The sequence below is a fragment of the Eurosta solidaginis genome, chromosome 4, assembly GCF_040869045.1.
Source record: "Eurosta solidaginis isolate ZX-2024a chromosome 4, ASM4086904v1, whole genome shotgun sequence".
In the NCBI taxonomy this organism is placed as follows: domain Eukaryota; kingdom Metazoa; phylum Arthropoda; class Insecta; order Diptera; family Tephritidae; genus Eurosta; species Eurosta solidaginis.
Window position 1 is genome coordinate 31,222,567 of NC_090322.1, and position 22,657 is coordinate 31,245,223.

The 22,657-nt window shown below is 40.0% G+C and overlaps 1 protein-coding gene across 1 annotated transcript in view; it reads right to left on the bottom strand.

The window, feature by feature from the left end:
* Vsx2 (Visual system homeobox 2) overlaps nt 1-22,657 on the bottom strand; it is a 330,585-nt gene that overhangs the window by 124,239 nt on the left and 183,689 nt on the right. The gene's annotated exons all lie outside the window — the stretch shown is intronic.

Below are 22,657 nucleotides of genomic sequence, written 5' to 3' on the forward strand. Positions count from 1 at the left end.
AAACTTAGCCCACGTACTTACCTGAGCTCACTTTTTCTTGGTATAAGAAATGGGCGAAATCTGACCATAACCACGCCCACTTTATCGATATCGAAAATTACGACAAATGAAAAAAATGCCATAATTCTATACCAAATACGAAAAAAGTCTTGAAACATGGTAACTGGATTGGTTTATTGACGCAAAATATAACTTTAGAAAAAACTTTGTAAAATGGGTGTGACACCTACCATATTAAGTAGAAGAAAATGAAAAAGTTCTACAAGGCGAAATCAACAGCCCTTGGAATCTTGGCAGGAATACTGTTAGTGGTATTGCATATATAAATAAATTAGCAGTACCCGACAGATGATTTTCTGGATCACCTGGTCCACATTTTGGTCGATATCGCGAGAACGCCTTCACATATACATCTAAGGGCCACTCGCTTTTAAAACACTCATTAATACCTTTAATTTGATATCCATATTGTACAAAAACATACCAGAGTCACCCCTGTCCCACCCTAGTGGTGATATCTCGAAAAGGCGTCCACCTATAGACCTAATGCCCCCTCCCTCTTAAAATGCTCAGTAACACCTTTCGTTTGATACCCATATCGTACAAACATTCTAGAGTCACCCCTGGCCCACCCTAATGGCGATATCTCGAAAAGGCGTCCACCTATAGACCTAGTGTCCACTCCCTCTTAAAATGCTCAGTAACACCTTTCGTTTGATACCCATATCGTACAAACATTCTAGAGTCACCCCTGGCCCACCCTAATGGCGATATCTCGAAAAGGCGTCCACCTATAGACCTAATGCCCACTCCTTCTTAAAATGCTCAGTAACAGCTTTCGTTTGATACCCATATCGTACAAACATTCTAGAGTCACCCTTGGTCCACCTTTATGGCGATATCTCAAAAAGGCGTCCACCTATAGAACTAAGGATTACTCCCTTTTAAAATACTCCTTACCACCTTTCATTTGATACCCATATCGTACAAACACATTCTAGAGTCACCCTGGCCCACCCTAATGGCGATATCTCGAAAAGGCGTCCACATATAGACCTAATGCCCACTCCCTCTTAAAATGCTCAGTAACACCTTTCGTTTGATACCCATACCGTACAAACATTCTAGAGTCACCCTTGGTCCAGCTTTATGGCGATATCTCGAAAAGGCGTCCACCTATAGAACTAAGGATTACTCCCTTTTAAAATACTCATTACCACCTTTCATTTGATACCCATATCGTACAAACACATTCTAGAGTCACCCTGGCCCACCCTAATGGCGATATCTCGAAAAGGCGCCCACATATAGACCTAATGCCCACTCCCTCTTAAAATGCTCAGTAACACCTTTCGTTTGATACCCATACCGTACAAACATTCTAGAGTCATACCTGGCCCACCCTAATGGCGATATTTCGAAAAGGCGTCCACCTATAGAACTAAGGATTACTCCCTTTTAAAATACTCATTACCACCTTTCATTTGATACCCATATCGTACAAACACATTCTAGAGTCACCCTGGCCCACCCTAATGGCGATATCTCGAAAAGGCGTCCACCTATAGACCTAATGTCCACTCCCTCTTAAAATGCTCAGTAACACCTTTCGTTTGATACCCATATCGTACAAACATTCTAGAGTCACCCCTGGCCCACCCTAATGGCGATATCTCGAAAAGGCGTCCACATATAGACCTAATGCCCACTCCCTCTTAAAATGCTCAGTAACACCTTTCGTTTGATACCCATACCGTACAAACATTCTAGAGTCACCCTTGGTCCAGCTTTATGGCGATATCTCAAAAAGGCGTCCACCTATAGAACTAAGGATTACTCCCTTTTAAAATACTCCTTACCACCTTTCATTTGATACCCATATCGTACAAACACATTCTAGAGTCACCCCTGGCCCACCCTAATGGCGATATCTCGAAAAGGCGTCCACCTATAGACCTAATGCCCACTCCCTCTTAAAATGCTCAGTAACACCTTTCGTTTGATACCCATATCGTACAAACATTCTAGAGTCACCCCTGGCCCACCCTAATGGCGATATCTCGAAAGGGCGTCCACCTATAGACCTAATGCCCACTCCCTCTTAAAATGCTCAGTAACACCTTTCGTTTGATGCACATATCGTACAAACACATTCTAGAGTCACCCCTGGCCCACCCTAATGACGATATCTCGAAAAGGCGTCCACCTATAGACCTCATGCCCACTCCCTCTTAAAATGCTCAGTAACACCTTTCGTTTGATACCCATACCGTACAAACATTCTAGAGTCACCCCTGGCCCACCCTAATGGCGATATCTCGAAAAGGCGTCCACCTATAGACCTAATGCCCACTCCCTCTTAAAATGCTCAGTAACACCTTTCATTTGATTCCCATATCGTACAAACACATTCTAGAGACACCCCTGGTCCACCTTTATGGCGATATCTCGAAACGGCGTCCACCTATGGAACTAAGGATCACTCCTTTTCAAAATACTCATTAACAGCTTTCATTTGATACCCATATCGTACAAACACATTATAGAATCACCCCTGGTCCACCTTAATGGGGACATCTCGAAAAGGCGTCCACCGATAGACCTAAGGCCCACTCCCTCTTAAAATGCTCAGTAACACCTTTCATTTGATACCCATATCGTACAAACAAATTCTAGAGTCAGCCCTGGTCTACCTTTATGGCGATATCCCTAAATGGCGTTCATCCATAGAACTATGGCCTACTCTCTCTTAAAATACTCTTTAATACCTTTCATTTGATACACATGTTATACAACCACATTCCAGGGTTACCCCAGATTGATTTTCCTTATTTTGTCTCCATAGCTCTCAACTGAGTATGTTATGTTCGGTTACACCCGAACTTAGCCTTCCTTACTTGTTTGATAATAGTTTGTGTTTAAAATATGCCTCAGTAAGATTAGAATGCAATTTATCTGAAATAACTGAACAATTGAAACGCACACTGAGTATATAATGTTCGGTTACACCCGTATTTAAGCACACTTAATTTTTTTTTCAGAAATCGTAGAAAAATACTGGCCTTAAAATGCAACTTGAGTTTTTACCATGATATCTTGAAACACCCTAATACATACATATATATATATATATATATATATTAGACCGGGTCGATTTGTGGGGAGGCAAACAAATCGCCCATTGCTCTATGAAAATCATATTCTAGGGATCAAAATAAGAAACTTTGCCGAAGGAACCATACCTCTAAAACGAATTCTGATGTCCCCCCCTTTGGGTCGTGGGGGCAAATTTTGAAAAATCCCACTTTGAAATGCCTATGTTTTTTCTTTTTGGAGTTTATTTTTCTCTTTAGAAATTTATTTAGTCAGAACATATGTAAATGAAAAAATGAATTTAACTTAGTAATAGAAAAGAAATTTAAAACAAGTAAGGAAGGCTAAGTTCGGGTGTAACCGAACATTACATACTCAGTTGAGAGCTATGGAGACAAAATAAGGGAAATCACCATGTAGGAAAATGGACCTAGGGTAACCCTGGAATGTGGTTGTATGACATGTGTATCAAATGGAAGGTATTAAAGAGTATTTTAAGAGAGAGTAGGCCATAGTTCTATTGATGGACGCCATTTAGGGATATCGCCATAAAGGTGGACCAGGGCTGACTCTAGAATTTGTTTGTACGATATGGGTATCAAATGAAAGGTGTTACTGAGCATTTTAAGAGGGAGTGGGCCTTAGGTCTATCGGTGGACGCCTTTTCGAGATATCGCCATTAAGGTGGACTAGGGGTGACTCTAGAATGTGTTTGTACGATATGGGTATCAAATGAAAGGTGGTAATGATTATTTTAAAAGGGAATGGGCTTTAGTTCTATAGGTGAACGCCTTTTCGAGAAATCGCCATAAAGGTGGACCAGGGGTGACTCTAGAATATGTTTGTACGATATGGGTATCGAATGAAAGCTGTTAATGAGTATTTTGAAAAGGGGTGATCCTTAGTTCCATAGGTCGACGCCGTTTCGAGATATCGCCATATCAAACGAAAGGTGTTACTGAGCATTTTAAGAGGGAGTGGGCATGAGGTCTATAGGTGGACGCCTTTTCGAGATATCGTCATTAGGGTGGGCAGGGGTGACTCTAGAATGTGTTTGTACGATATGGGTATCAAACGAAAGGTGTTACTGAGCATTTGAGTGGGCATTAGGTCTATAGGTGGACGCCTTTTCGAGAAATCGCCATTAGGGTGGGCCAGGGGTGACTCTAGAATGTTTGTACGATATGGGTATCAAACGAAAGGTGTTACTGAGCATTTTAAGAGGGAGTGGGCATTAGGTCTATAGGTGGACGCCTTTTCGAGATATCGCCATTAGGGTGGGCCAGAGGTGACTCTAGAATGTGTTTGTACGATATGGGTATCAAATGAAAGGTGGTAATGAGTATTTTAAAAGGGAGTAATCCTTAGTTCAATAGGTGGACGCCTTTTCGAGATATCGCCATAAAGGTGGACCAAGGGTGACTCTAGAATGTTTGTACGATATGGGTATCAAACGAAAGGTGTTACTGAGCATTTCAAGAGAGAGTGGGCATTAGGTCTATAGGTGTACGCCTTTTCGAGATATCGCCATTAGGGTGGGCCAGGGGTGACTCTAGAATGTTTGTACGATATGGGTATGAAACGAAAGGTGTTACTGAGCATTTTAAGAGGGAGTGGACATTAGGTCTATAGGTGGACGCCTTTTCGAGATATCGCCATTAGGGTGGGCCAGGGGTGACTCTAGAATGTTTGTACGATATGGGTATCAAACGAAAGGTGTTTCTGAGCATTTTAAGAGGGAGTGGACATTAGGTCTATAGGTGGACGCCTTTTCGAGATACCGCCATTAGGGTGGGCCAGGGGTGACTCTAGAATGTTTGTACGATATGGGTATCAAACGAAAGGTGTTACTGAGCATTTTAATAGGGAGTGGGCATTAGGTCTATAGGTGGACGCCTTTTCGAGATATCGCTATTAGGGTGGGCCAGGGGTGACTCTAGAATGTTTGTACGATATGGGTATCAAACGAAAGGTGTTACTGAGCATTTTAATAGGGAGTGGGCATTAGGTCTATAGGTGGACGCCTATTCGAGATATCGCCATTAGGGTGGGCCAGGGGTGACTCTAGAATGTGTTTGTACGATATGGATATCCAATTAAAGGTATTAATGAGGGGTTTAAAAGCGAGTGGCCCTTAGATGTATATGTGAAGGCGTTCTCGGAATATCGACCAAAATGTGGACCAGGTGATCCAGAAAATCATCTGTCGGGTACTGCTAATTTATTTATATATGGAATACCACTAACAGTATTCCTGCCAAGATTCCAAGGGCTGTTGATTTCGCCTTGTAGAACTTTTTCATTTTCTTCTACTTAATATGGTAGGTGTCACACCCATTTTACAAAGTTTTTTCCAAAGTTATATTTTGCGTCAATAAACCAATCCAGTTACAATGTTTCATCCCTTTTTTCGTATTTGGTATAGAATTATGGCATTTTTTTATTTTTAGTAATTTTCGATATCGATAAAGTGGGCGTGGTTATGGTCGGATTTCGGCCATTTTTTATATCGAGATAAAGTGAGTTCAGATAAGTACGTGTGCTAAGTTTAGTAAAGATATATCGATTTTTGTTCAAGTTATTGTGTTAACGGCCGAGCGGAAGGACAGACGGTGGACTGTGTATAAAAACTGGGCGTGGCTTCAACCGATTTCGCCCTTTTTCACAGAAAACAGTTATCGTCCTAGGAGCCAAGCCTCTACTAAATTTCACAAGGATTGGTTAATTTTTGTTCGACTTATGGCATTAAAAGCATCCTAGACAAATTAAATGAAAAAGGGCGGAGCCACGCCCATTTTGAAATTTTCTTTTATTTTTGTAATTTGTTGCACCACATCATTACTGGAGTTGAATGTTGGCATAATTTACTTATATGCTGTAAAGATATTAACTCTTCTTTTAAAATTTTTATTTAAAAAAATTTTTTTTTAAAAAGTGGGCGTGGTCGTTCTCCGATTTTGCTAATTTTTATTAAGCAGACATAAAGTAATAAGGGTAATGTTCCTGCCAAATTCCATCATGATATCTTTAACGACTGCCAGATTACAGCTTGCAAAACTTCTAAATTACCTTCATTTAAAAGTGGGCGGTGCCACGCCCAATGGCCAAAATTTTACTAGTTTTCTATTTTGCGTCATAAGCTCAACTCACCTACCAAGTTTCATCGCTTAATGCGTATTTGGTAATGAATTATCGCACTTTTTTGATTTTTCGAAATTTTCGATATCGAAAAATTGGGCGTGGTTATTGTCCGATATCGTTCATTTTAAATAGCGATCTGAGATGAGTGCCCAGGAACATATATACCAAATTTCATGAAGATACCTCAAAATTTACTCAAGTTATCGTGTTAACGGGCAGACGGACGGACGGACGGACGACTGTGTATAAAAACTGGGCGTGGCATCAACCGATTTCGCCTATTTTCACAGAAAACAGTTAACGTCGTAAAATCTACTCCCCTACCAAATTTCAAAAGGATCGGTTAATTTTTGTTCGACTTATGGCGTTAAAAGTATCCTAGACAAATTAAATGAAAAAGGGCGGAGCCACGCCCATTTTGAAATTTTCTTTTATTTTTGTATTTTGTTGCACCATATCATTACTGGAGTTGAATGTTGACAGAATTTACTTATATACTGTAAAGATATTAAATTTTTTGTAAAAATTTTACTTTAAAAAAAAATTTTTTTTAAAAGTGGGCGTGGTCCTTCCCCGATTTTGCTAATTTTTATTAAGCGTACATATAGTAATAGTAGTAACGTTCCTGACAAATTTCATCATGATATCTTCAACGACTGCCAAATTACACCTTGCAGAAGTTTTAAATTACCTTCTTTTAAAAGTGGGCGGTGCCACGCCCATTGTCCAAAATTTTACTAATTTTCTATTCTGCGTCATAAGTTCAACTCATCTACCAAGTTTCGTCGCTTTATCGGTCTTTTGTAATGAATTATCGCACTTTTTCGGTTTTTCGAAATTTTCGATATCGAAAAAGTGGGCGTGGTTATAGTCCGATATCGTTCATTTTAAATAGCGATCTGAGATGAGTACTCAGGAACCTACATACCAAATTTCATCAAGATACCTCAAAATTTACTCAAGTTATCGTGTTAACGGACGGACGGACGGACGGACGGACGGACGGACATGGCTCAATCAAATTTTTTTTCGATCCTGATTATTTTGATATATGGAAGTCTATATCTATCTCGATTCCTTTATATATGTACAACCAACCGTTATCCAATCAAACTTAATATACTCTGTGAGCTCTGCTCAACTGAGTATAAAAATTATTAGAAATTAGCGTTTTTACAACCCCCTTTTAAAACCAAGGCATCACTGTGATGCATTTGCATGTCGTAAACATAGTTGTGTGGGTTTTTTATTCAACCGTTTTAAAAAATGAAGGTATCACTGTGACACAATTGCAGATCGTAAAATTGCTTGTTTTGTTTTTTTTAAGCCACCACAAGACACAGCAGGTAGAATTGAAATTGCCTCTACCCAAAAGTTCGATCCAAAGGGGGGGGGACATCAGAATTCGTTTTAGAGGTATGGTTCCTTCGGCAAAATTTCTTATTTTGATCCCTAGAATACGATTTTCACAGAGCAATGAGCGATTTTTAAATCGACCCGCCCTAATATATATATAAACAATTAAAAGTAATATTTCCTTTGAAACAGAATAGCAAATAATTTAGCCGAAGTCGCGCTAATTTCATTTCGCTGAAATACACATATTTATCTTGAATTTTTCATTTTGGTAGAGTAAAAAACTGTTTGTTCACCTGATTTTGAAAATTTCTGAAACTCTAGTAAAGGTATAAATAGCGCCCACAAGAGCTTTCTTGTTTTAAGTACTTTATACTCAACAATCGGTGGACGAAATCACAGTTTACGATGAATTTGAGCAATTATTTGACGCTCATATTAGTCTTGCTTAGCTCTCTTTTGAGCGACGCGAGTTCACGATTCCGAATTTTAAAAGGCGATTATTCGAGGATAGAGGATATGCGATATATGGTTTCATTACATTATTCTTCTGATTCTTCTTCTTATTATTTTTGCGCTGGTTCATTGGTTAATTGGGAAACTGTGATCACAGCTGCGAGTTGCATGAAAAAGAAAGAAGCACGTTATATCGAAGTTAAAGCTGGTGTAGCCAATATGAGGGCTGTTGGAGAAGTTCGCAATGGGCAGTGTTTGATTATCCCACCTACTTTTGATGAGGAAACTAGACATATGGATATTGCTGCTATTAAATTGAGTGCACCCTTTAGCGAGACTCCGGAAATAAAACCAATTCTGCTTTGCGATACTGAATTAAAGCCACGTACAGAAATGCAAATTAGTGGATGGGGTGCAATATATAAAGACTCAAAAGAGCCTACCGAACTTCTCCGAACTACTGTCGTGAATATAATATCAACGCAGGATTGTGCTAGTTGTTATAAAAAGATACAAGATATAACATCATCAATGATTTGTGCTGGGCTTGGTGTATTTGGAAGTGATAGATGTTACGGAGATTCTGGAGCACCGGGCGTTGTGGAGGGAAAAATATGTACGGTGGTATCAACTGGGAAAGGTTGTGGGGACCGCAATTATCCGGCTGTATATACAAATTTAAATAATGAAGCAGTTCTAGATTTTGTAAAAGAATCGATTAAACCGACGCCAGTGGAAAAAGAGCAGCGGTCTAGCGCTAAGAAACTCTTCGGATCTTGGAAAAAAAAGCACGCATGAGCTCCACGTCATATTTTTTCAAATTCTATCCTCAGCACTTTTTTATAACGCGCCTAAAGAAGTATAAGTTAAAAAATTTATATTATAATTTGATACAACTTAAATCCAAATTACATACTTTTGTTGTGACATAATAAATAAATTTTACATGGAATTCTAAAACATTTAATTTGTAACGCGTGTAACTTTACATTTTAAGTAGTTCAACCAAAATGACTACCAAAACTGCTAGCCCCTTAGGTGTAAGAAACTTTAGAGTTTAGGCTATCCAATAATAAATCTATATAACAAAATTTCCATACAATCAATTGACAGGCTGTTTCGCGCTTCCCAAGGCAGTCGGTTCTATGTACCGGAACGACTCGGGATTTTCCCGACCAAGGACTGTCATTTCAGTGCAACCCCATTTAATTTCTTGTGTCCCTCCCACAAATTGTCATCCTCCCAGCAGCTCCTCGCAGCGGGACTGCTCCATACTCTCCTGCTCCGGGAAGGTATCGAACCCAATCCGGTTCCGTCTCCTGACCCCGGTCCTGAGAAATGGTTTTGCTGTGTCTGCCGAAAAATTTTCTTTTTAGGACGGTAAGGGATGGTTGCATCGGACAGGTTGTTCTGGCTAGATCCCAAAACCAGACGTCCACGTAACTTCTATACATCTTTTGTGGCTTCTTGCTGTTCACGCCCAACGTCCTCCCGTAGTCTACGCCTTATCTCGGGCGATTTCAATGCCCATCACGACCTATGGCATTCAAGCTTGCGGGCGGACAGCAGGGTTGAGATGTTGGCGGATCAAATAGAAGAAACGACGTTCTGCACAATAAACGGTGACGCCCCCACTCGTATGGTAGGAAGCTGTCACAGTTCACCAGATATATCAATCGTGAGCGCAGGGCTCGTAAACTGTGTCAACTGGCAGCCGATGGTAACATTGGCATTCGACCACCTGTCAATACTTATTTCGCTCGAGCGTACCGCCGACTTCATCGTCACCGAATTTCATAAATTTTAAAAAAGGAAAGTGGGATGAATACAAATCCTTTACAGACAACCGCTTTGCTGCCCTCCCTATCCCGAGTGATGCTCGCCAAGGGAAGCGCGCTTTCCGCAAGGTCATTGAATACGCCTCGGCTCGCTTTATTCTCGCCGGAAGAATTCCCGGAACTCGGCCTCATTTTCCGGCGGAGGCCGCAAATTTAGCGAGAGGACGTAACCTTATAAGACAGCTCGATCCCGGCGACCCCCAAATAAGGGATATAAACCAACGCATCAGATTGCTTGTGGATGAACACAAGCAGGCGAAATGGGAGGAGCACCTAAGCAGTTGTAACCTCTCTGCCGGTGTGGGTAAGCTTTGGAACAAAATTTCCATCACCTTTGACGATAAAGTGCTGTCGGATGCGAAAAAATGGGCGAGCGCTTTCTGCCGTCAATATGTAATGCATTCTACGGTTGACAAAATTGGACGGAGGGCCAACAGACACGCACATAAACATAAATTCAGCACGTCCCCAATTACCATCACCGCCAATGAGGTTGAGGATGTCATCGGTCAAGCTAAACCATCTAAAGCAGTGGACCCAGACGGCATAGCCATGCCGATGCTCAAAAGCCTAGGAAAATAAGGTTTCAAATATTTAGCACATGTCAACCTGTCTCTGTACACCTTTGTCATCCACGAAAAATGGGAAATGGCCAAGGTGGTCCCGCTACTAAAGCCTAGAAAACCAGCAACATAGGAGGGTCATATCGCCCGATATCTCTCCTATCGTAGCCAAGACGCTTGAAGCCATTTTGTTCCCCTACTTCAAAGCAAATTTGCAACTAGCCTGTTATCAGCATGGCTTTAGAAAACTTCATATCGCAACCACCGCACTAAATGAAATTTCGGTTTAAATCAAAACCCCGACGATAAAACAGTACTCGTTGCGCTAGACCTATCAAAAGCTTTTGATACGGTTAACCATGGCACGCTACTGCAAGACCTGGAAGGATCTACCCTTCCCCATGTCTTAAAAGATGGACCCCGAATTATCTGGGTGGACGGCAGGCATCGGTGCAATTTAGAAAAGCAACATCAAAACCAAGAAGAATCAAACAAGGGGTGCCATAGGGTGGTGTCCTATCCCCACTTTTGTTTAACTTCAACATATTAAAGCTACCTTCGCCACTGAAGGAGTTACTATCGTTTCCTACGCCGATGACTGCACAATAATTACCACAGGCCCAGACCCACAGATCGATGAGCTTTGCAACAGAATAAACGGCTACCTCCCTGATCTCTCCAGTTTTTTCGCCACGCGAAACCTGGCATTGTCACCGACTAAATCCTCCGCGACCTTATTTGCAACATGGGCGTCCCAAATGTCGACGATTTTGAACATCCACGTCGATGGCATTACGCTACCGACTGTCCTACACCCCAAAATCTTGGGTGTGACGTTTGATTAGGATCTATATTTTGGTCTGCATGCAGCCGCAATTGTACTCAAAAAATAGAGCCGTAATAAAATCCTCAAATCTCTTGCTGGCAGTGGGGAAAAGACAAAGAAACGCTCATTACCACTTACAAAGCAATTGGCCAGCGGATTGCATGCTACGCGTCCCCTATATGGTCGCCAAGCCTAAAAACTACTCACTGGAAGAAGCTACAGGCCTGCCAAAATACTGCTCTCAGAACCGCCACGGGCTGTCTTCTTATGTCCCCAGAACACCATCTACATAATGAGGCGAGAATACTCCCCATTAGAGAGAGAAATGAAATGCTAACCAAGCAAACCCAGAAACCTGGGAGTCCCAACAGACATCTGATTGATGAGCCTACACCACCAAGGGGCTTAAGGAGTCATCTCCGTAAGCATTATGAGGAAATACGGCACCTGAGAACTCAGCCATATTCCGACATACAAAATGTATGCCCTGCTTGCAATGTGTCCCCACATGACACCAACCATCTCTTTAATTGTAATGTGGAATCAACGCCTCTAACACCCGTCTCATTATGGCCCACCCCTGTTGAAACAGCAAGTTTCCTTGGACTCCTGTTAGAGGATATTGATGACAATTTGTGATCGGTCGCATCTATTGGATGGGGTGAAGCACTGCTACAACAACAACAACAACGGCAACAACATGGGACCAGTTTAAGTGCAATGTTAGGTGCTAACGCTTAGTATAGAAATACTTCTACGTCAGGTTTGGAAACACCAACATTCTGGATAAGTACCCAAAATCTTCTTCCTTTCGACAACAAATTTCCCATAAAAATCACATCGAGCTATGTACTTAATGTGATTAAACCGTTAGTACTATGGATCCTACATTTTCATCGAACCCTCCCTAGCTGCATTATAGGATGCAGTTAGTACCAATTCAAAGTATCTTTTTCTTATTCTTCTTGCAGCAATAAGGACACTACTGGAAAGTTTTGGAGGGCGTTATCGATGTTGATGGTCCTTTGCCGAATAAACTTCCGTTACCTTTCGGTAACAAACACCATTAAGTACTAGCCCGACCATCTCGGGAACGTTTTAATAAGTCATCCCACCCCCCGCCAATGAACGAACTCGTTTACCACAACGAGTTTACATAGGACGGTGCCCAACAAACCCTCTGAGAGAAATTGCTCACTCACAATAAAACTTTCTCAGAAACACCATTAAGTGGCAAAAATCGCATTCAAATGATACCTTTAAGTAGGTAAGCATGTAGATATTATAAAATTGCAGCTCATCAGCCTAAAAGCATGCTAAGGTCACGTTCACACTCTGTGGGTGGTCAACCAAAGCCAAGCCGCCAATCAGCCACGAAACGCGCTGAACCAGGAAACCAGTGATACAAGAAAGAAAAAAAAAATGAATAACAAAGAATAACAAATTAGTAACGAATTGGCAACTAAAGGGCAAGAACAAATGAAAAGAAAAAAACTTATTAGATATTAAATATTTCGTTTTTGGCAGCACAGCAGGGCGCCACTACAACGGAAGGACATGCCGCAAGTGAAGTTTACGAAAAAGTGGATAATTGTAACTGTTGTGCAGTGTGTTTACACGTGTCAGGCGTGTGACCAAAATAGCACAACAACAACAGTAACTGAATTGTAGTGTAGCAACGCTGTCCTCACTTCCAGGCATTCGCAAGTTTGTTGATAGTGCGGATGTATCTCATACAAATATTTTTGTTAACACCCTTTTTCACGCTACATGTGTTTGTATATTATCATTAATAATAACGAGGCAAACCAAATACAATGACATTAGATAACAGAGCTCACAAATAACTCTCAATTCATTGAAATTAAAAAGGTCTCTTAGTAAGAAAAACAAAGTATTCTCTCAGTAATACTTTTGAGAAGAAAAGAGGCGTGAGTACCAAGTAGTGAAGTTTGATGTGTGAACATTTAGATGCACGTCGTGTATAAGTTAGCTAGAACTCGCCAAGGAGTTAAAGCAAAACGATAACAGAGGCAACTTTACCAGAAACAAATAACTTTGGCTTTTTGAGAAGAGCTTCGTCAAGTTCTGTAACAACTGATACTATTTTAGAACGCCCGAGAATTATTATTATCAAGTTATCGATTTGTTATCGGCTTGTTATCGCCAGAGAATTATTATTATCAAGTTGTCGGTTTGTTATCGGCTTGTCATAGCCGGGTAACTGTTTTAGTAACGCCCGAGAATTATTATTATCAAGTTATCGATTTGTTATCGCCAGAGAATTATTATTATCAAGTTGTCGGTTTGTTATCGGCTTGTCATAGCCGGGTTACAGATGAAAAGTACTTTATAGGAGAGTTTTGTCCGTATTTGTTTCATAACAAATCGTTGATTCGTCGATAACAAATCAACAAATCGATAAAATTTTATAAATTTTTGTTAGCAAATCTATAACTTTTTGGTTATAATTTAATAATTTTTCGAGAAAAAATCTATAACAAGTCGATACATTTTCAATAAAAACCGATAACACGTCGACAATTTGGTAAAACTTCGACAACAAATCCACTACTTTTTAAAAAATATCGATAACTTTTCGATAAGTTATCGATAATTTTTTGATAACAAACCAAACAAGGGTTGATAAAAAATCACTTACTCAATAATAACCTTTGCTATCGATATCAAAGTTATAAGACTTAGATAACAAATCGAAAAATATAGACAAGTTTTCTCGTCGACAACAAATCTCTAATAAACCGATAACTCATTCATAACAAACCGGTAACAGTTCGATAGAAAATTGATAAAACGCCGTCCTCTTTTGGAACCGGTTTCGGTTTTGACTTCTCAGCTATCCCTTCCTTTATCTTGCTTTTCTTTTTTCCTTTCCTTCGTTTTTCTTTCTTTTCCCTCTCCTTTCAACTCTGACACGCACGTTGTTCCCATATTACCATACAGTTTAGTGACTTCAATCAGGCTTATACTGTTTTCACACAGAAACTTAATGATCTCATTTCACCTGCTAATGAAATCGTAAATTTTTTGCTTTCACACAGAAGTAACTGCTCGATTAGTATGAAGGATGCGACAGACAATCATGGCGGAACGATACAAGGTGGGAGCATGGTGACATACCTACAAACAAAAAAAAAATTCCATGTACTTGTAAATTCGATGGACAAATGTCAAAATCGTACTGCGCCGGTAGTTGATGTATCAAATCAAATACAAAAGGTTATAATCAGCTGTTCGATGCGGCCACCTTGTATCGTTCCGCCATGCAGACAATGACATTTGCTTTGACAAATGACATTTTTAAGCTCTGAACACACCAAAAACTAAGAAGCGGAAACGGAAGCGGAACGCTGCCAACAGAGTTGCATTGTGCTTTTGACTTCCTTAGGCATTCGATTAGCTACTAATGAACTAATAATAGATTCAAATTTTGTAGGGAAGATTGAGCTCAATAAGCGTCTTAATGTAGAAAATTGCCTTTATTATTCAATAAGCCGTCTGTGTGAAAATAGTATTACATTCGGTATACCTCCATATAGCATACCACTTCTGAGGTAAAAATTAAATGTCCCTAAAAACAGAGATACAAAGTTAATCTCCTTTGGAACCACTGGGATTGCTACCTGTTTTTTGAGTTTTCAATACTGATTCAAGCTTAAGGTCTGGAAGTTATGTTTTTGTGGACCCACTCCCGGCATTCCAGCTCGTAAAAGTTGACCAAATTATTAATGGGCGAATAAGAGATGAAGGTTTCACTCAGTAAGAAATCTAAGTGAAACCTTGGTTTGCTATTATTGTGGAGCTCTGCCAGCTACGCAAAAATATCATTAGATGTAGCTTTGATATACACACTGAGCATACAGCTTTTTGGTTGGAGGGATATTCTTTTTTTCTACATACTTATATGGCCTGCGTATTCCAAGGACTGCTATGCAAAACTACTCTATAATAACAACAACAATGATGATCATCCCTTAGAAACACTCAAGCAGATATAGCGTTCAGTTCAAATATGGTATATCCTTATATGTGTGTGATATTGTAAGTTAAACCACAAGTATTGGTTTCTTGTTGTTGTTGTCGTAAATATATCATTTGTATGTCCAATTGTATTCTAATTATCAATGACTCTTTGACAAGTAATTTTTTAAGAATTTAAGAAGTTTTAATTAGGTTTTGGATATTTACATACAGTTTTTCGGATCAGCCTTTAAGAGTCAGTTTCACAACGTAAGATCGCATACATATTCATACATGGATGTAATAGGAGAAGTGGGAAGTGCGGGTTGAAAGCGCAAACGATCGAGGACGTTTTATGATAGTGCTCGCCAGACTAAGACATCAGCTATAAGGAGTGGCACAGGTATCAGATCTAGAAGCAGCATGTCTGGTTTATGATCGGGGGTTTCATTTTGATCCTCGAGCAAACTTCTGGTAACACTATGGACTTGTTCGGTCTATGTGAGGACCTCACAGACCGGTCAGTTTAACCTAACCTAATGTATGAATCTTTTTTTATTATACAACCAGAGTCGTTTTGTTGTTTTCCTTTTCTAAAAGAAATCCGACAGAGCGCGCTGTTCCCACAAGAATACGTACTGTTATATGAGGATTTTAGTGACATGTGAAGCAGTTATTGTATCTATCAGGGTTAGTATCGTACATGTACGTTGGACTTGAATATTCAAGAGTGGAGTATTATTTAAGAGTAAGTTGAGTAGGTAATAGTTAAGCCCTACCATGAGGTTCGTAGAGATTTAATAAGCTACTTCACCAGGAACGCCAATATTGACTTGAGATTCAAGACGCGACTAACAAAAACAATGGCCTTTTACAACTAAAATATATTGCTGAACTTTGGACTTAATTGTCATCTTAAATAAGTCAGAAAGGACGTTGAAATGAGCAAAAGGTAAAAAATTGAACTGACAGGACAAAAGAATGCACTTCGGTAGAACAGAAACGGAACAGGATTATTTTGAGCCGGAACCAACATATGGCACAGTTTCCGAGCACCTTTCAGGCGGATATAGATGCTATAAATCTGCGCGAATACTTGAGTATTCAAGCAGCACTCAAGGCTATATTTTCAATTGGGACAAAACACATCACATCAGCATTATGCGCTTAAATAGGCTCAGTTTGCCATGTTTCTGTCCGTATGAGGGTTGAGGGAAATAAGCTGGCTGATATATTAATCCAATTCTACTTTACCTTAAAAGACGAATTCAGAAAGCAAGAGATAATGCGAGATAAGTGAGTCCTGGGATCAGATATAATAAGAGAAGACAAGGGGCGTTAAACATGGGTTAAGATGATAATTAGCATCCCATCAGGAGACTTCAGATTCAAAGCCCCATTAAATATAAATATTTACGAGGCATTTGCTAAAGCAGATGAGATCTGCAGTCCCATCCTTTTTGACCACTTGTTGGACCACTTATATAAACTAAAGCGGAGCATTTTCGGTTGTGCCGTTATACTTACAGTAGGAAGAGAATTATTTAACGAATCGCTGCGTGGCACTTATAGAATAAGAGTTCGGCTAACACAACTGAGCTGCCGTGTATGTATTTTACATTGCACCGCAGTGGTGTCAGCCCAGCGTTTGCTTAGCTGACTCGAGACCCACCCGTCCAGAGGCAGAGATCAAGGAGCCAGCGCAAGCCTCAAATCTCCATTGACAAACACGATCAGTTCGCCAGTGCCACTCTGGCCAGGAGATCAGCCTGATAGTTGCTAGGAGTATCCTCATGTACTGGAACTCGTTTAATTTGTTTAAAAATTAGTTAGATGCCAGCGCTCTGCTGTGATCTCTCAATCGCTGTGACATAGCCACAACTATATTAATGTCTGGCAATTTCAATTAGATGATACGTTTTTAGATCGGAAAATAGTTCAGTAAATCTAAGCAGAGGTTAACATAACAAATAAATTTTGTTCCATACTATTTTTTTCCTGTAATCAATGTTGCTTCTTCTCATTTTTACCCTGCTCCCAAGTAATAAGTGCTCAAAGACGTTGATTTACGGAACGAAAATATAAGTCATAATTGCCAACAAATTACGGTACCTACTTGACAATTATGAAGAAAAATAACTACAACAACAACCAATAAAATGCATGCACAAACAAAATTTATAAAAAAAATAATAGTTTTCCAAGAATTGGTACCAATTTTTAAAGTGAAGATGGGGCGCATATGCCTGGCGTGTGTGGCATGGATTACTTGCTGGAAATTTATCTCATCGAAATGGATTGTGCCATTGACTTGGGGAAATTCTATATGGAGCTGTGTTGCACTACGTATATAAATGCTAAATAGTGTTTTGTTTGATCTTTCGTCGGCATATTTGCTCGAGGTAGGCAATAACTTCCAGAGCTTCTCGTCCATTGTCAGTCATATCGCTGTGATGGCAGACAGCATTGCGTCAAGTGGCAAAATCGCACAACAACGCTTGAATGTTAATATAGATGGAATGTATGTATGGAAACGTCAGCTCGTCTGCCTGCTTGTCTGATTGTGTATGGGGCTGTGCGCCTGTGTGTACATATGTATGCGTGTAGGTGCTTTGTTGCAAGATGACTACACAATAATTGAAATCTGTTATCCACTTATACTTATATAGCTACTAGGGATGACGATCCTGGCCTTTTTCAAGTCTCGAAAATCTCGGGATTATTGTATCTGAATCCCGGACTTGTCGAAAATAGCACTTTAATATCCATACAAATAATTGTTGCACAAATGTCCTTCTTTTAATCTTGACTGACCGGCCAGTTCAGCCTATACCCCTTTTAAGAGCAAAACAAGCATAACACTGTGGAACGAAATATAATAGATATTTTGGTTTCTAACTGCTTTTATTGCACAGAATCTGAAGCCAGATTTTTCAATTGGTTCGGGTTTTCGAGATGTTTGTATCTTAAATTTCGAAAAACGCCTTTTTCTTTTCAAAACAGTTCCCCTTCAAGTTTTTGAGATCTAAAGACCTGAAGTGGAAAAAACACGTTTTTAGGGTACATTTGAGGTCATGTCACTTCTATACCTATTGTTTTTAAGATCGTTATTGTACCTGAAAGCACCGGTCCTACACTTAAAAATTCATTTCGAGTTTTTGGACATTTTTTTTGCTTCTAAGTTTCTCGACACCTACGCAAAACACAGTAAGAAGTACGGCGGGCCCATAGTGTGGTTATAGCGTGTCATGCCTACCACACCAAAGGTTCTGTATTCAAGTGCCGGGCAAAGCAACATCGAAAATGTAGAAAATAGTTTTTTTCAATTAGACAATTTTTTTTCTAAGCTCGCTCCTCGGAATGATTTGGCAAACGCTCCGAGTGTATTCTGCGATGAAAAATTTCTCTGCGAAAACTCACCCGACTTGTAGATGCCGTTCGGAGACGGCATAAAACATGTAGGTCCTGTCCAAACGATTTGTGGAAAAAATTAAAAGGAGCATTGCGATCTCTTCGGTGGTAAATCGCGCCAAGGAGTAACTTAAAAAAGTTTTCGGGATCCCGAAATTGGACTTTCAGATCTCGAAACTGCCGGTAGGCAATAAATCCCGAAAATCGGCATCCCTAATAGGTACGATCAATCATATAAAAAAACGCCTGTTTATCTCTATCCCCAGCACAGTCATTGACATATCTCAAGTGGGCATTTATGTAGTATGCGTCTCTACCCTTTCATTACTTCGCTTTACTAATTACTCCCTTTTTACCCCGTTTCTCCTATTCGATTCCAATACTCAGTTATTCAATTGAAATTCATCGTAGAAAATTAGTTTCACAGAATTGGTACTTTTGTGTTTAAGCCACACACAAAAAAATTGTTAAATGCTTTCGTTTTGTTGCTTTATCAGCCACTCATTGTTAACAATTTCTTTTGTTTATTTATTTAACTTCTTCTGATTTTCTTATTAACTCGCTGAGTTAATTTTTGACTTAGGCTGAGTATGGTTTGAGTGTCGTAACTGGCCGTACATGAAGTACAAGAGAGGACGATAATGACGACAAAACCTCACAGCCTTTTCAACATACTTGAAGGAATCCGATTTTTCACAGACCAAGGGCTGCCAAATTAGCGAATTATGGTCGAACTGGAGGAACATTGTTGTCACTAGTGCGTCACCTACAAAGTAGCGGTTCTTAGCTGAGCTAGCCTTAATATTTTTTCTGCCAGCTGTAACTGAAACCTATCGTGGTCATATAAAGTTGACGAACATATACTAGAGGAATCACAAGCCACTCCACTCCATTTCACATGCGGGGTGGTGCGCGGCGCTGAATACCTGGAAGGATTTAAAAAGCAGAACGGAGTTGTCTGCTGTTGCCAATACACAGGTGATCTGCGTTCGAAGTGCTGAAAAGGGATAGCTAATCTAGCTCACAAGGCATTCAGCTCAAAGGCTGCGTAGAAAGTATGACTCTTGTTTCTTTCGTTTCTGCCAGCTAAAGTTCGGTTTACCACCTTACGTAATTACTCATCCCGAAAGATTGGGGTCCGATGGAAATTCCACCAATTTTCCTTTACTGTGAGGCAGAACAGTATGCACCGGAAAGTTTATTTTAGTACACTCCGTTACAGCGTTGATTAGGCATGATCAAGGCTTTGTTTCTTCAACTTCCAGACATTGGTGTATACAGCTACTTTTCACACAGGTTCGCGAGCCTTGATTGCAACAAAGAATTGAATACATAGGTATAAGACGCAGTAAGACGACTGTAGGATTGCACGTAGAATCAAGTATAGCTTAGCCCATTTATAAAATATTGATGAGGTTCTTGATCAACAAAAATGTTCGGTTAGGCTGTGCTGAACAGAGTCAAGGTTTAGTTAGGATGGGTTTCCGGGCATCAGGGACATGAAGGTAATAAACATGCAGACTACCTATCCAAACAGGGTGCTATAGCAGAATCCTATGGTCCAAAGCCCTTCCTTGCACTCACAACGGCACGCACTAGGCCATAAGTAAGTGGGAAACAAAGCAGTTCAGACAACACTGAATTAAACTAGCAGGAACCAGAGTATCAGCCAAACTCATTAATCTAAGCAGAGAAGACCTGCGAACTCTCAATGGGTTTTATATTAGACATTGTAGTCTACAATATCACCTGAAAAAATTAAATCCATCCGATATACAAATCTGACGCTTTTGTGTGCTGGAGGATGAGACCCCGGTTCATATTCTTTGCGAATGCGTCGCTCTGGCAAGGCAGATACTCGCCTATCTAGGGGGCGCGACTGTTAATCCCTATGTGATATGGAATAAAAGCCTGAAGATATATTTAAATACATTAAAAGCCTCCACATACAGTAATAGCCTGAAAGGTCAAGCATAAAAGATCTAAATAAAGGTCGCAGTGCATCGAGGCCTTATGATAATAATGGTGTATCATTGGTTACAAAGTCTAAGGCTAAAGTAAGAAAGATGCGCTTACATAGCTCCAGCGAGTTAAGGGCTGTGAATATTTCCGCGGTAGATGCGACTCAAATAAACAGACCGTTAGGAAATAAAAAATCTTGGCCTTCGAGGAGTGTTTTTGTAGATACAACAACCACAACATAGAGCCTTATGTCATCAAATTTAATAAAAAAGTCAAAGCTCAGAATTTTTATTTTTAAAGAGCGTTCCTAAATATATTGTGAATCAAAGTACTGCGACCTTTAGAAGTTTCCATACTTTAAGCAGAGATAGGAAGAGCATACTCTCATTTTCGCGTGAATCTAGTCCAGAGGTGCTCTTCAGAGCTTCGTAGAGCAACGAAAACTTTTATACACCAGGAGTCGACAATTCATCCAGAAATTCAGATTCGATGGACACAGATTTCTTCGCTATTACGTTTATGGAATGTGTTTATTGCTCACTGCTCGTTAATCAACGACAGCACCACAATCACTACGATCTTAATTCTCTTACTAGCACAGTCACTGTTTCAGTTTTGAAGAATCCTGCTGGGTATTTTTGTGCTAATTCTCATAAGTTTCTTCTTGCCTTCGTCACTTGAGGTAGAAACGAGTTTTGCTGCGTCATGCTACTTTCAATAGATTTCAAGTTAGCAGCATTGTTGTTCTCCTCCCAATACATATGTATACGCATGTGAGCTGGAGATGAGCGCGTGATATCGGGACCGTTGGTAGCAATGAAAAAAGTCGTGGTATCCCCACAGACAACGCTTTCGAAAAATTTGCGATCGGAAGAGAAGAAACTATTTTCTTGATATTTCTAATAATGAATTAAGTGAAAGAAGCCTTTCTGAAATATTGTTAAAAAATACTAGTTACTAGCAGACCCGGCAGACGTCGTTCTGCCCTAAATTTGGCCTATCTGCATACATTTTAAAAAGCTTTTTCCGCCTAACTTTGCCCTCGCCCTCTTCACTTTTTCCTAATCCTTTTATTCACTCCTCCCTTCGTCTTTTTCGCTTCATCTATCTCCATCTTCGTCTCATTCTATCTATCTCTCAGTCTATCTCTTTTGTTTCAGTCCCAGTCCCAGTCCCACTCCGAGTCTCAGTCCCAGTCCCAGTCCTTATCCCAGTCCCAGTCCGTCTATGGTCTACTTCTTGGAAAAGAGATCTACTTCTTGGAAATACTAATATAGGCAAATTTATATACCAAATTTGGGGCAAATCGAATAGGACATATGTAAATAGGTATGTGGGTATTATCAATTCATGGCTCAATTTCGCCTTTGCGTGCATATTTATAAGTTTTGCCAGGTTGATGCGACGCAATCGAATATCACAATGAAAATTACTTTAGAGCTCTCAGCAACAGCTTCCATTTGATATCCATATTACCCACACATTCTAGGGGTATCCGGGTCCACGTTTTGGCCTATATCTCGAGACCCTAGTCACACAGCTGTATAATATATTACTCTGTACTAAAGTACTTATCAACAGCTTTCATTTGTTATCCATATTCTATAAACACATTCTAGGGGTACCCGGGTCCACGTTTGAACAAAATCGACCGACGCATCTCTTCAAACACCGGCGACCAACTAACACACAATTTAGCCATTCCTTTTATATATATAGATTTTTATTTTTCACACTTCACTATAATATTAAAACAAAATGCAGATATTCGTTGCTTTTGAAATTCGGCTTAAAAATTACATGGAACAACTAAAGACTCTCCTGAATTAAAAGAAAATGTCTTAGTACTTCTAAATCGCGGGCCCCCTCAGAAACTCGGGGTCCGGGGGTAATCCCCTCCCCCCCCCCCCCCCCCCCTCCACTCGTCGGGCCTGGTGATGTGCTATACTTGATATTATTCGCTATAATATTTTTTATTGATAAGCGCGTTGTTTAATTAAACACCAACCAATTACACGGAAGTATATCCG